Below are 12,866 nucleotides of genomic sequence, written 5' to 3'. Positions count from 1 at the left end.
AAATGCCAACAGTAAAGTACACCTTTTTAAAGAGTATTTTTACTGGAAAGGCACTTTTTTTTTTGCTAGGGTAATTTCTGTTTCTTAAAAATATTACACTGCTGTATCTTTAAATTTGCTGCTCTGTAATCACTGAAAGGTCTGTGGAGCTAGAAACCGTGAACGTACGTGTGTGTGTGTGTTCGGGAAAATGTTTTCAGTTTCCAAATCTAGTCCATTTCAGTTAGAGAGAGCCCATAGAACGGGATAAAATCATTTGTCCCAAGTATGAGTGGGGTTCAAATTTTTGTCCAGAAATGTGCTGTGGGGTGGGGAGGAGGAAGGCTGTGGAGTTGTGTATTTGCAGTCAACCGTAACAGGATAAGCCATGTGGAAGCTAACACAGCAATTCTGTTGATTCCTTCATGAATTCTGACCCAATCCTGTGTGCTGATAGCTGCAAACTTTTCCTGAAGCAAGAACTGCAGATGGGTAGTCATGTTGCGAGGAAGGGCATATTTTCCAGGGCCACATCGGTAACTGACCATCGGTAGCCCTCTACTCACAAATATGCTGTTTAGTCACTGTACGTTTGAATACTTGGGCTGCATGCACTGCAGGTTTTCCACCAGTAGCTTGGATAACATCTTCCTTAGCCAATAGGATACCACAAGAAGACTTATTTTCTCCAAGATGGTAAAGGACTGAAATAATAGAGAAAGTTTCTGTAGCAAGGTCCTCCCTGACTGCCCCCTCCCCAACTTAGTTGTGCAATTTTTGTAAAATTGGTGTCCCTAGCCTCTGTTTGCCAGAAGTTGTGAATGAGCGACAGGAAATGGATCACTTGATGATTACCTGTTCTGTTCATTCCCTCTGGGGCACCTGGCACTAGCCACTGTTGGAAGACAGGATACTGGGCTAGATGGACCTTTGGCCTGACCCAGTAGGGCCATTCTTATGTTCTTACAATTTTTAATTTGCCATTGTTTTTGCACTGCTTTAACCAGGCTTTCTCCAGGGAGCTTTGATTGACTGAAGCATCTCTTTCACAGTATATTGAAGTTCATTTATAAAATGTAACATTTTAGGTCCTTGAAATGCCATAAGAATTTATCTTGTGCTCCTCCACTGAACGGTTTGAGACAATAGCCCTCTGTGTCTTGTCCTGTTGTAGGTCCCTCGACCTCTACCAGCTGCTGTATCACCATAACTCTACCTCAGTGCAGTATGAGGCTGACCCAGAGTACCTTCTTGGACTGTTCCAATAAAAAGCATTTCTGTGATGAACTTTCGGTTGAAGTTCTGGAGTCAGCCAGCAAGGAGGTCCAGTACAAGAAACAAAGGCATTTATGACTAGAGAAAAGTCATGCAAGAGGAAGGGCTGAGGCTTGCCCTACAGCTTGAGAACAGGGTTTCAGCATGGGAGCAGGCACTTGCTATGTAGTTCCTGGAACAGGAATAGTAGCTAAGGGAGAACTGTTTACACAGCTCATCTCCATCATAGCTGCAAGAGTACTGCTCCTGCTGCCTCTCCCACACTGTAGCCTAATTCCCCTGAGATGTACTCTCAGCCAAGAAACAGCTTGGGAAACGCCATGTCTGGGTGGCCCATGGAATTGGGCACCATGAGCTGCTGGGCAGGGCAATTAAACCTCATGCAGCCCTCTGTCTTGACCCCTTTCCTCTGGATACCTCTGATTCCCTCCCCTGGTGCCAAGTGTGTGGAAAATGGGGAAAGAAGGGAAAGGAGAACAGCGGGCCTGGAGACCTGCAGCAGTAGGGGGTTTCTGTCATGTTGGCACTTCTTTCTGAATTTTTTTTGTTTTTGGAAATAGTCTTTTCTAACTGGTGTTGGGCTGTGGTAATGGTAGATGGCTGGCCTGGCAACAGGTGACTGTTATATTGTTTTAACACATTTACAGATAAAGCTTTTTATGTCATCAAGAAAGTTTATTACTATCACTGCATCTCACCATTCAATCAGTATTTGAAATAATAAAGCTAAACCCATGATCAGGAACAATTAGGAAGCAAACACTATTCCTCTATACAGTTAGGTACAGCAATCCACACTTCAGTCACCTCCTTATATGGATCCATACTGTAAATCATCACCCTCCCACCCCCAATTTCATAGGGTGTCATGCAATTCATAACTACATTGCATGGCAGTCAAGCCCCCATCTCTTCCCCAGCACTGAACCCTCCCCAGATCAATTAGTGCATCTCTTCACCTCCAAGCACATTCACAGAAGTACTATTTTCCCTCTTCCACTGGGCCATACAGGTCTATAATATGGGAGCACAAAGCTCCTGACTTCTGTTGCCCGGCTGCAGCCAGCTCCAGCCGTGGTAGTTACACTCGCTCAGGAAGTGCATCGATTCAGTGCCCCCTCACTGTCATAGGTCCATTCAAGGGGAAATGGCTCACCTCTGGCTTCACAAAGATTGTGATGAGCACAGCAAGCCACAGTAATGTGGACAGCGTTCATGACCCATTGGCATTCAGAAGTGTCTGTAGCCATCTCCTATGGGATTTCAATCTGCCCAGAGCACATTCAACAACCATTCTACACCTGCTCAGTGTAATTAAACTATCTTTTGCCAGGGCCTCTAAAATCTGGGTATGGTTTCATAAGCCAAGACACAAGGGGATATGCAGGGTTCCCCAGAATAATGGTGGGGACAGTGTCATTTGGTGGGAATAGTGTCCCAGGCTGTCCACAAATGTAGATTCCTGATAGGCAAAAAGCCCTGGCATTGTGAACTTTCACAGTGCAGGCCATGTTGACATTAATAAATTGACCTCTACTCCACGAGTGCCTCCATAATTATGGAGTAGTACCCTTTGCAGTTTATGTACTCGTGTTCCTTGAGGAGGGCAACTATGGGCACATGACTGCAATCAGTGGCCCTGGTGCAGTTTGGAAACCTTGTTGTCTGAAAGCCAGCAATTACCTCTGGAATTCTTTTTTGCCTGCCACCTTGGGGTAAACCAAATGTCTGATTGCCTCTGAAACCTCTGCCACTGCTTTACTCAATCAACTTTCCAGCACCAAAGTGGTTGGCAATGGATCTGTAGCAGCCTGGGATAGTGGCTTCCAGATGGCTATAGTAACCTGCTTCTGGACCTGCAGGCGTAGCCTCATGAGTGTCTTTATGCTGGAGGGTTGGGGCAAGGTGCTCACAAAATTCCAGAAATCCTTTCTTCATGTGAAAGTTTTGGACCCATTGCTGGCCGTCCTAGGTCTGCAAGATCATGTGATCCACCACTCTGTGCTTGTGGCCCTGCTCCAGAAGTGCTGGCCTATTATAGGGGGTATTAGTGGCTATTCCAAGTGTAATGAACAACATCAGCCACTGTGAGCCTGCCATGCCAGGGTGCTTTCTTCTCTGCCAGCTCCTGCTCCATCCGAAGCTCTGTCAGACCCTTTGGTGGGTCAGCAAATGCCATCAAAATATCCACCAGCACCCTGCAGAAGCTCTACCCGTTTTCTGACACGGGTGAAAGCGCAAACAAGAGAACTTCTTGAAGAGGGATCTCCATGTTGCTAGGCAGGCTATGTTGGGAGGCTGTTCAAACTTTTTATAACATGCAGGGTGGGTAATACAGCTATCCCACTGTGCACCAAAGTCAGAGGGCTAGAGCTGAGATTTTTTCAGGAGGGCACTAGAGAGATTGCAATATGGTTGCTTTTCTCAGGTTTGCGTGCTGCAGGGTGGATGCCAGAGCCCCAGGTTCGAGCCTGGGTTAGAAAATTCTTCACATAGGGTTAAGAATCAGTGAGGACCCTCAGGCCCTGAGTTTTCCAGCATGGGTCAGCTGACTTGAATCCCACTAACCTTAGGCTTACATTGCAGTGTAAACACAGTCAATCTCCACCACACCTCTGGGAGGCAGAGAGCTCGGGTGCACAGCTTCCCTTCCTCCAGATTAGCTAAGGGAGACAGGCATAGAGGTGGAAAGATGAGCACTCAGGCTCTCTGCCCCCCAAGGCTTTGCGGGTGAAGCAGAGGTTGAGTACCCTGGATTTGTGCCTCTCCAACAGAGGGTATGGAAGGCTCTTGCCAGTTTCACTTCGTTCCTGCAAATTGATAAAAGCTTTCTAGAAGGGCTGCCAAGGCTGACTCCTTGGTTCTCAGACTCCCCTCTCCCCAAGCTCTGGGAGCCAGAGGTGCAGAGACCCTGTGTATTCAGCCTTCCGGCCTCTCCCGCATTTCTGGGGTTGGAGAGGCTGAGTCCCTCAGCTCTCTGTCTCTGTCTCCCAGAGCTTGGGAAGAAGTGGAGAAGCTAAGAGGCCAGGCTCTGTGCCCTCCTCAGCTGGACTGAAAGGTTCTTTTCAATTTCAGTTGTGAAACTGACGAGCCTTCTAGTAGTGCAGTTGAGAAGCAGAAAAATTGTGTTTTGGTTCTCCCGAAATGGAATTTTTCTTGAAATCCCTTGTTTATGAAAACTTTCACATTTTTGGTATTTTGTCCTTGCTTGGGACAATTTTTTTCCCAAAAACTTGAATTTTTTTGAAGAAAGGCATTTTCATTGTTTGGCCAACTCTGTTCCCTTCGCAATTCTATTTGGATACAGTATTCATATTAATTTCCGATCCTAAATTGATTAGTGTACCCTTCAGCCTGCTGTTGAATTTCAGTTCAGTTACTTTTCAGTATCTGTTATAATTTGCATCATCAGAAAACGTAGCTACTTTGGGACCCATTTGGATTAAAGGTGCTATTTAAATGGAAGACCATGATAATCACTTGGAGAGGTTGAGTTGGGGGAAAAAAAGATGCCTGCAGGACTTTTCCAAGCTCCATCCACAAAGGAGCTCTGCTCATCTGAGTGTCCAAAATGAGGTGCTGCTTACGGTAGATGGAATAGATGTTCAGAATATGATGGGGCATGCTCACTGGGCTTCTTCAGCTTGATTTCCCCATTGGACTGTTTGGGATTGGCTCTGCTTTGGTAGGGCACTGGTGCCCTGCATGGGCTCTGCTAGGCTCTTCGGACTTGGCTCCTTTGTTATTGGGGGCAGGGTGGGAAATTGGTGGCACCTCTCAGATGTTACTCACTTATGCTAAAATGAGATGTCAGTTATGTGTGTTCTCCGACTGGTTTTTGAATGTTATAATTCTTGACGTCTGATTTGTGTCCATTTATTCTTTTACATAGAGACTGTCCGGTTTGGCCAATGTACATCCAGATGATTAGCCCGTCATGTGCCAGCAGTGCCCCTCTGCCATGTACATTGGCCAAACCGGACAGTCTCTCTGTAAAAGAATAAATGCACACAAATCGGACGTCAAGAATTACAACATTCAAAAACCAGTCGGAGAACACTTCAGTCTCTCTGGTCAGTCGATTACAGACCTAAGTTGCAATTCTTCAACAAAAAAACTTCAAAAACAGATTCCAACGAGAGACTGCTGAATTGGAATTAATTTGCAAACTGAACACCATTACATTAGGCTTGAATAAAGACTGGGAGTGGATGTGTCATTACACAAAGTAAAACTATTTCCCCATGTTTATTACCCCACCCTCTCCCCTGCACTGTTCCTCACATATTCTTGTCAACTGCTGGAAATGGCCCACCTTGATTATCACTACAAAAGGTTTTTTTTTCCCCGTCTCCTTACTTGATCACTCTCGTTACAGTGTGCATGGTAACACCCATTGTTTCATGTTCTCTGTGTATATAACATCTCCCTGCTGTATTTTCCACTGCATGCATCCGATGAAGTGAGCTGTAGCTCACGAAAGCTTATGCTCAAATAAACTAGTTAGTCTCTAAGGTGCCGCAAGTACTCCTTTTCTTTTTGCAGATACAGACTAACATGGCTGTTACTCTGAAACATAAGTATTATCTGTAATTAGTGGATTGAACTGATTTGTTTCTGGTTGCCATGTCCTTCAAGACTTTAGAACTAATATAGCTCATCCTTTCCTGTCTAGTTCTTGTTTATAGATTGGAAGAAGAAAACAAGTTTTCCTGCTTTTTCAACTCCCAATTTGTTTCTTAACTTTGAATGAATTAGTTGAATAAACTGAAATGAAGAAAATATTCTCTGCATCTGCAGAAGAGGCTACTGCTGTCAAAAGCTCATTTAGCACTTCAGCAAACTTCGGTTCCAGATGATTAGCCCAGTAATTTCCACCACTTGAGTGGTTTGATTTTAAAATTTGGCAGTAAACTTGCACTGCTTGAATATTTTTTATATTTTTCAGTTATTAAGTTTAGGCCTTATAGGTTGTCAATTTTGAAAACATGTAATTTGAATAAAAATCTGATTATTTTTTTAAAGCATAGATCTATCCTGTGCCCAAGGTCACACAAGAAATCTGTGGCAAAGTGGGGGCTTGAACCCAGGTCTCCAAATCCTTGCTTTTGTTGTCCTATATTTATGTAATGTAGTAAAACTACAGGCTCCTCCTTGTTTTTGAACTGTAAATAAGAGTATACTAGATGTTTGAGAATTTGCTCATAGCAGTTTTGGGATTCTTGGAATATGAATAATAGTGACATTGCACTCCCACTGTCTATGCCAAAAAAGGGAAAATATGGATCAAATCAAATATGGATGGAACATAAAGTTCTGAAAGATAAATTCTGACTATAGCTTAATTAAGTCATGCTATTCCATATATCAGAAATATGACTGGTTTAAAGGCAAGACATGTTATGTATCATTGTTACTTAATTTGTAAGGAATGTAGTCTTTAACAGATTTTCTTCAAACTTTTTTGAAAGCTGAAGTTTAAACAGCTCCAAGAGACATACTGTAAAAAGTACAAAATTTATTAGTACTGCAGAAGGTGTTGCAAATGGTGATGAGGAATGTATAATGTACCTCTTTGTTGGAAATCTGCTAATTTAAAGAGCTGCTTATTAGTGTAGTTACTGGAATGCTAGGAAAAGACTAGGTCTATTCCCTTTTCCTAAAGCAGGTTAGATATGTGAGCATGGGAAATTTTGTAAATGTATGTATCTGACAGGAGTAGCAGAATTTAAGTGGAAAAAGAAAAGGAGGACTTGTGGCACCTTAGAGACTAACAAATTTTGGCACCTTAGAGACTAACAACCTTTCGTGAGCTCTGTGTGTATATAAATCTTCCCACTGAATGCATCCGATGAAGTGAGCTGTAGCTCACGAAAGCTTATGCTCAAATTTGTTAGTCTCTAAGGTGCCACAAGTCCTCCTTTTCTTTTTGTGGATACAGATTAACATGGCTAGTCTGAAACCAGAATTTAAGTGGAAATTTTGGGGATACAATTCAGTCTTCTGAACAATAGTGTGTCTAGTTACATTCTTGAGTCAAGTTTACTATTTATATTGATCTGTCCTGAGATGTCTACTGTACAGGATTTAAGTTTATCCAACACCCACTAGGTCAAGGACTAAGCCATTTCGACCAACTGAAAGAGAACTGATTTTTAAGATGCCTTCAAAGACTCATCCGCTGCAATAAAAAAGAAGTCACCTACTACAGGACAGGCCCAACAAGGAAAATAACACCACTGGCCATCACATACAGCCCCCAGCTAAAACCTCTCCAGCACATCGACGATGTACAACCTATCCTGGAAAACGATCCCTCACTCTCACAGACCTTGGGAGGCAGACCAGTCCTTGCTTACAGACAGTCCCCCAACCTGAAGCAAATACTCACCAGCAACTACCCACCACACCACAGAAACACTAATGCAGGAACCAGTCCCTGTAACAAACCACGTTGCCTACTCTGTCCCCATATCTACTCTAGCGACACCATTAGGGGACCCAACCACATCAGCCACACCATCAGGGACTCATTCACCTGCACCTCTACCAATGTGATATATGCCATCATGTGCCAGCAGTGCCCCTCTGCCATGTACATCGGCCAAATGGGACAGTATCTACGTAAAAGAATAAATGAACACAAATCGGACATCAGGAATGGTAACATACAAAAGCCAGTAGGGGAACATTTCAATCTTCCTGGACATTCTATAACAGTTTTTAAAAGTAGCCATACTTGAACAAAAAAACTTCAGAAACAGACTTCAAAGAGAAACTGCAGAACTAAAATTCATTTGCAAGTTTAACACCATTAATTTGGGTTTGAATAGGGACTGAAAGTGGCTGGCTCACTACAGAAGCAACTTTCCCTCTCCTGGAATTGACACCTCCTCATCAATTATTGGGATTGGACTACATCCACCCTGATTGAATTGACCCTGTCAACACTGGCTCTCCACTTGTGAGGTAACTCCCTTCTCTTCATGTGTCATAATAATGGCTGCATCTGTAATTTTCACTCCATGCATCTGAAGAAGTGGTTTTTTAATCCACGAAAGCTTATGTCCAAATCAATTTGTTAGTCTTTAAGGTGCCACCGGACTCCTTGTTTCAATAAAAAGGAGTAAAGAAGTTGTGTTGTCCGTTGTGTATTGTATTTAATTGTAGCATTATCAATAGTTGTCCTGTTAAATAAGCTTAAACTTCCAAACATCTCTTTTGCTTTTGTTATACTTCTTTTCCTTAAAAGTGTGTGGGTCCTGTCCTGTCTGTCCTGACTTAAAACTCCCTTTGAGATTTCATGCAGATCATTTGGAGTTTGGCTATATAGTGTGGGAGAGTCAAAATCAAACGTGTATATAGTCAAGCTTATAAAAAGTTTTTTTCAGTCTGTTAGAGAATAGATGAGTGTCTGCTCATAACAATTAATCAAATACAGAGTTGTGAAAGTTGGAGTGTATTTTAGTCTCCATGATAGCGTAGAATTTGGGTGGCTGTGAGTTTCCCTGTTGAGGACCTAGTATGGAATGCAGTGAAACTATGGAAGATACCTTTGGACCTGCTGGATCTTGAGTAGTGGGGAGAGGTACAGGATGTGTGGATGGCAATTTGGCCCAACCTGTAAGAAAATCGTACTTGCCAACGAAGAGTAATCTAGCCATCCAAGGAAGACAAATGATCCTTGTTGGGGATTCAGTGCTTAGAAAAATCGAAAACATTCTGCAAGGGACAAGTGGGCAAAAGGAGAGTATAGTGTCTTCCTGGAGCCAAGATACAAGACTTTAAGATCGGATAGGCTTTTGAAGCCTGCAGGCAAGGATCCATTGGTGGTGATTCATATTCGCACTAATGAGAGATCCATGACGGGGTATCTTGCAGATAGTAGATTATTGCAGGGAACTTGAAAGAGTGCTTGGACATTCTTCAGCACTTTTCTCTGAGGTGGTTCCTGTCACAAAGGAAGACCGGAGGCAGAAGCTTCTGAAAGTCAATGACTGGCTAGGTAAGTGGTGCAGGATGGAGGATTTTGTTTTTGTGGAAGATTGGTCCACCTTCTGTGGGGGAGTTTGGATGTCCTACACCTCATGGATGTCCTATACCCCTCCTGATTACATTGGTCCACCTTCTGTGGGGGAGTTTGGATGTCCTATACCCCTCCTGATTACTCTAAGCCAGCCTGTCTCTGAGAAGAGGGACCAATCTTCTCAGAGACAGGCTGGCTTAGAGTAATCAGGAGGGGTTAAACTAGTAGCAAAAGGGAGGGTAAAAAGAGGGGAGATATGAGCACTCAGCACAAAATTGAGAGGTTGAGAACAAAATTAATCAAGGAACCAAAGGACATGAAGAGAAGAAATTCTTGAATTGCCTATACAGCAAAGCTAGGAGCCTGGGTAACAGAAGAGGAAGTGGAATTGCTCCTTTATGAGCATATATGCTATCTAGTTAGTATTACAGAAATGTGGAGGGATGATTCCCATGATTGGAATGTTAAAACTAATGTTTATAACCTATTTTGGAAAAATTGAGTGGGCAAAAGGGGAGGGTGTGTGGTGTTTCACAGTCACAGATAACTTGGAAGAAAATGATCTTGAATGCTTATGAATCAGTATTCTATCAGATAAAGAACAAGATGGGGTACCAGTTGGTGTTTGCTATAGACCACCAAATCACACAAGGGAACAGGATTACTACTTCCTTACTCACCTATTTAATGTGCAGGGGAAAAAAAAAAAACCTGTGTGATTGTGGGGGATTTTAATTTGAGTGATATGCTGACAGTCTCATGTTGCAGAATTTCTTAACATTATAAATGACAGTTTCCTAACTCAAAAAGTGCTGCAGCCAACACAATGGAATTCTATATTAGACCTTGTCCTAACACGTAAAGAGGAACTGATCACAGAATTAAATGGTAGCTTAGGTACAAGTGATCATGACCAGTCACATTTACAATATGCAAATAGTATAAGGTCCAGACCATTAACATATTCATTTGGTACTTTAGTAGGGCCAAATTCAGGAATTTGAAAGCAATTATGAGTAACATCATTTGGGAGGAAGAATTTAATCAGAAAAATGTGCATGATGATTGGGCATCATTTAAGACCACCTTACTAGATCCCCAAAAAGCCACAAGCCAGCAATCGAGGAAGGATGATGGTTAAAAAAACAATCTGGTTTGGAAGGGAAGGCAGCTGTAAAAACCAAGAAATTTACATATAACAAATGGAAGAAAGGAGAACTAGATATTAATGAATATAAATCAGAAGTTAGGAATTGTAGAAAATTGATAAAGGAAGCCAAGGGACACAAGGAGAAACCTTTGACCAGAAGAGTTTAGAACAATAAGGTATTTAAGTATATTGTGAACAAAAAGTTTTACAAGGAGTGTCTCTGTGGGTGCTCCACTTCTGTTGTCTTGGTGCCCTGCGCTTTTAGTCAGTAACTTGTGGTAGCAGTGCCCTGGTTGGCCACGCGCACCAGCCATTTCACGTCGCTCTGAGTAGTTACCTTATGCACACAGCCAACCGTTAACCAGTTCCTTCTCTGCCACCTCTGGTTTCGGTCAGAATGAGAGCAATGCCCTTCGCAGCTCTCATATTCCTCTAATCTCTGCTACTTTCTCAGCTGTTTCCCTCGTTATTGATTTCTCCTTTCATTTTTGTTCTGTTTACCATTAAATTTTGTTGTTTTCCTCCCTGACTCAGGTGGGCAGTTGCTGAAGAGGCATTAGGCTGGGACTATTCCCATTCTTTATTCAGCTTAGCCTTGGAAAAGCCTGCCTCTCCAAGTTTCAAGTGCTGTCTTACCTGCAGACTTTCAGTACCAGTGACAGATGCCCACGCGCAGTGTGTCCATTGCCAGAGGGGGAGACACATTACCCAAAAGTGTCCCCACTGCAAGAAACTCAGTGAGGACAAGGAAGGCTAGGGACTTCCAACTAAAACTTTTAATGCTGGAGAGATCCCTCTGACTCTGAGTCCCCGACACCACCTTGCCAGTCCTCACCTGCAACTGCCTCGGATATGGGGGTCCTTGTCAAAAATGGCTGCTAAGGACCCTGGTTCTAAAAAAGCCCCCAAAAAGCACTCTCACTCTTCGTCACACTGTGATTCACCTCCTAAAAAGCAATCTCCGACCACAAAAAGTGCCCAGGTACCGATGACACCAAGAGCACCGGACTGCGAGGCTCCAGTACAGACGTGTCCAGGAAAGTGAAAGACCCGGTGCGGTCTTGTTCTCACAGCAGAAAAACTAAGCCTCCTAGCTTGGCACCGAGGGAACCTAAGAAGCCTCAGGCACAGAACAGAACTATGGCGTCGCCTGCTGCACTAATACAATACGGTAAGTCTACGGCACCAAGAACGCTCCCTCTCGTTTCCAGCCTAAGTTGGCTTCCACTGCCAGTACTGAACCTCCGGGTACCACAACAGTTTGTCAGACAGGCGGACCTCCTCATTACTTCCACCCTGGGAACTTTGCTTTTTGGCACCGATAGTACCTAAGCCAAGTCAGGGCCAAGCTTTATCACTACACCTGCTTTCTCGGCCCTTCCTCTTTCCAGTGATGAAGTGGAGACAGGAATGGGCACCCCTCTCAACTCCTCTCCCAAACCTGGACCCTTGCGGGCGCAGGTTGGCAACCTCCACAATGGGTGCCCCCTTCCATGACCCTCCCACCGCAGTGGGCATACTGGGACCCCTGGGCATTATACAGAGCCCAGAACATCCAGGTCTCCAATCCACACAGGTCCAGGACATAGCGATCGCCTTCGCCATCTGCTTCAGCTTCCCCAGAACTGTTGGAGGATGAAGCAGAAGAATGCGCGGACAGACCAGAGCGTGACACGCTACCCACATCTCGTCTTCGCCTCTGGACGAAATAATAATGCTGCCTCCCCCAACATCGGGAGATGACTTCAAATCCTTCCAGGATTTGTTTAAAAGAGTAGCTGATTCATTAGACATCTCATTAGCTGAGCTACCGGAGACTCAACATAAGCTGACAGATATATTGCAAGTTTCTCCGTCAGCCAAGATAGCAAGACCCATTAATGCTGCCATTATGGACCCAGGAAAAATCATATGGCAGATGCCAGCCACAGCTCCACCTTCTTGTAAGAGATCTGACAAGAGGTATTATGTGCCAGCTAAAGGAGCTGAGTGTTTTTTATTTATTTATTTTTTTTAAATTTACTCACCCTACCCCAAACTCATTGGTAGTGGTAAAGGAAGTTAATCAAAGGGGGAAGCAACATCAGACCAAAACCACCCCCTGTGATAAAGACTGGAAACGCCTAGACCTCTTTGGCAGAAAAGCCTATTATCGGCGACCCTCCAGTTTCGCATAACAAACTATTCTGCGTTACTGGCCAAGTACACACACAACATTTTTTCTCAGATGTCATCTTTTATTGAGCACATCCCAACTGACAAAAAAGAACAATATAAGGCTGATATAGCTGAAGGTTTCCTCATCGCCAGAACGGCCCTGCAGGCTTCTCTGGATTCTGCTGACACAGCAGCCCGCTCCATCACCCCGTCTGTTGTCATGCGGAGGGCTTCATGGCTCCATCTCTCCAGCTTCCCCAGGGAAGTTCAGGCGACTGT

The 12,866-nt window shown here is 43.8% G+C and overlaps 1 protein-coding gene across 5 annotated transcripts in view; it reads left to right on the top strand.

The window, feature by feature from the left end:
• Positions 1-12,866, top strand: part of MAST2 (microtubule associated serine/threonine kinase 2) — a 379,580-nt gene that overhangs the window by 38,280 nt on the left and 328,434 nt on the right. The window contains exon 1 of one of the 5 annotated variants that reach the window (XM_074961829.1): positions 8,108-8,223. The exons of the other annotated variants lie outside the window; for them this stretch is intronic. The gene's annotated coding sequence lies outside the window, so the exon portion shown is untranslated. Of the gene's footprint in view, positions 1-8,107; positions 8,224-12,866 lie in introns of those variants that run through there. 5 annotated transcript variants of the gene reach the window in all.

This window comes from Natator depressus, chromosome 8 (assembly GCF_965152275.1).
Source record: "Natator depressus isolate rNatDep1 chromosome 8, rNatDep2.hap1, whole genome shotgun sequence".
Taxonomy (NCBI): Eukaryota; Metazoa; Chordata; order Testudines; family Cheloniidae; genus Natator; species Natator depressus.
Note: the sequence above shows the minus strand (reverse complement) of the source record. Positions and strands in the feature narration are given on the sequence as shown.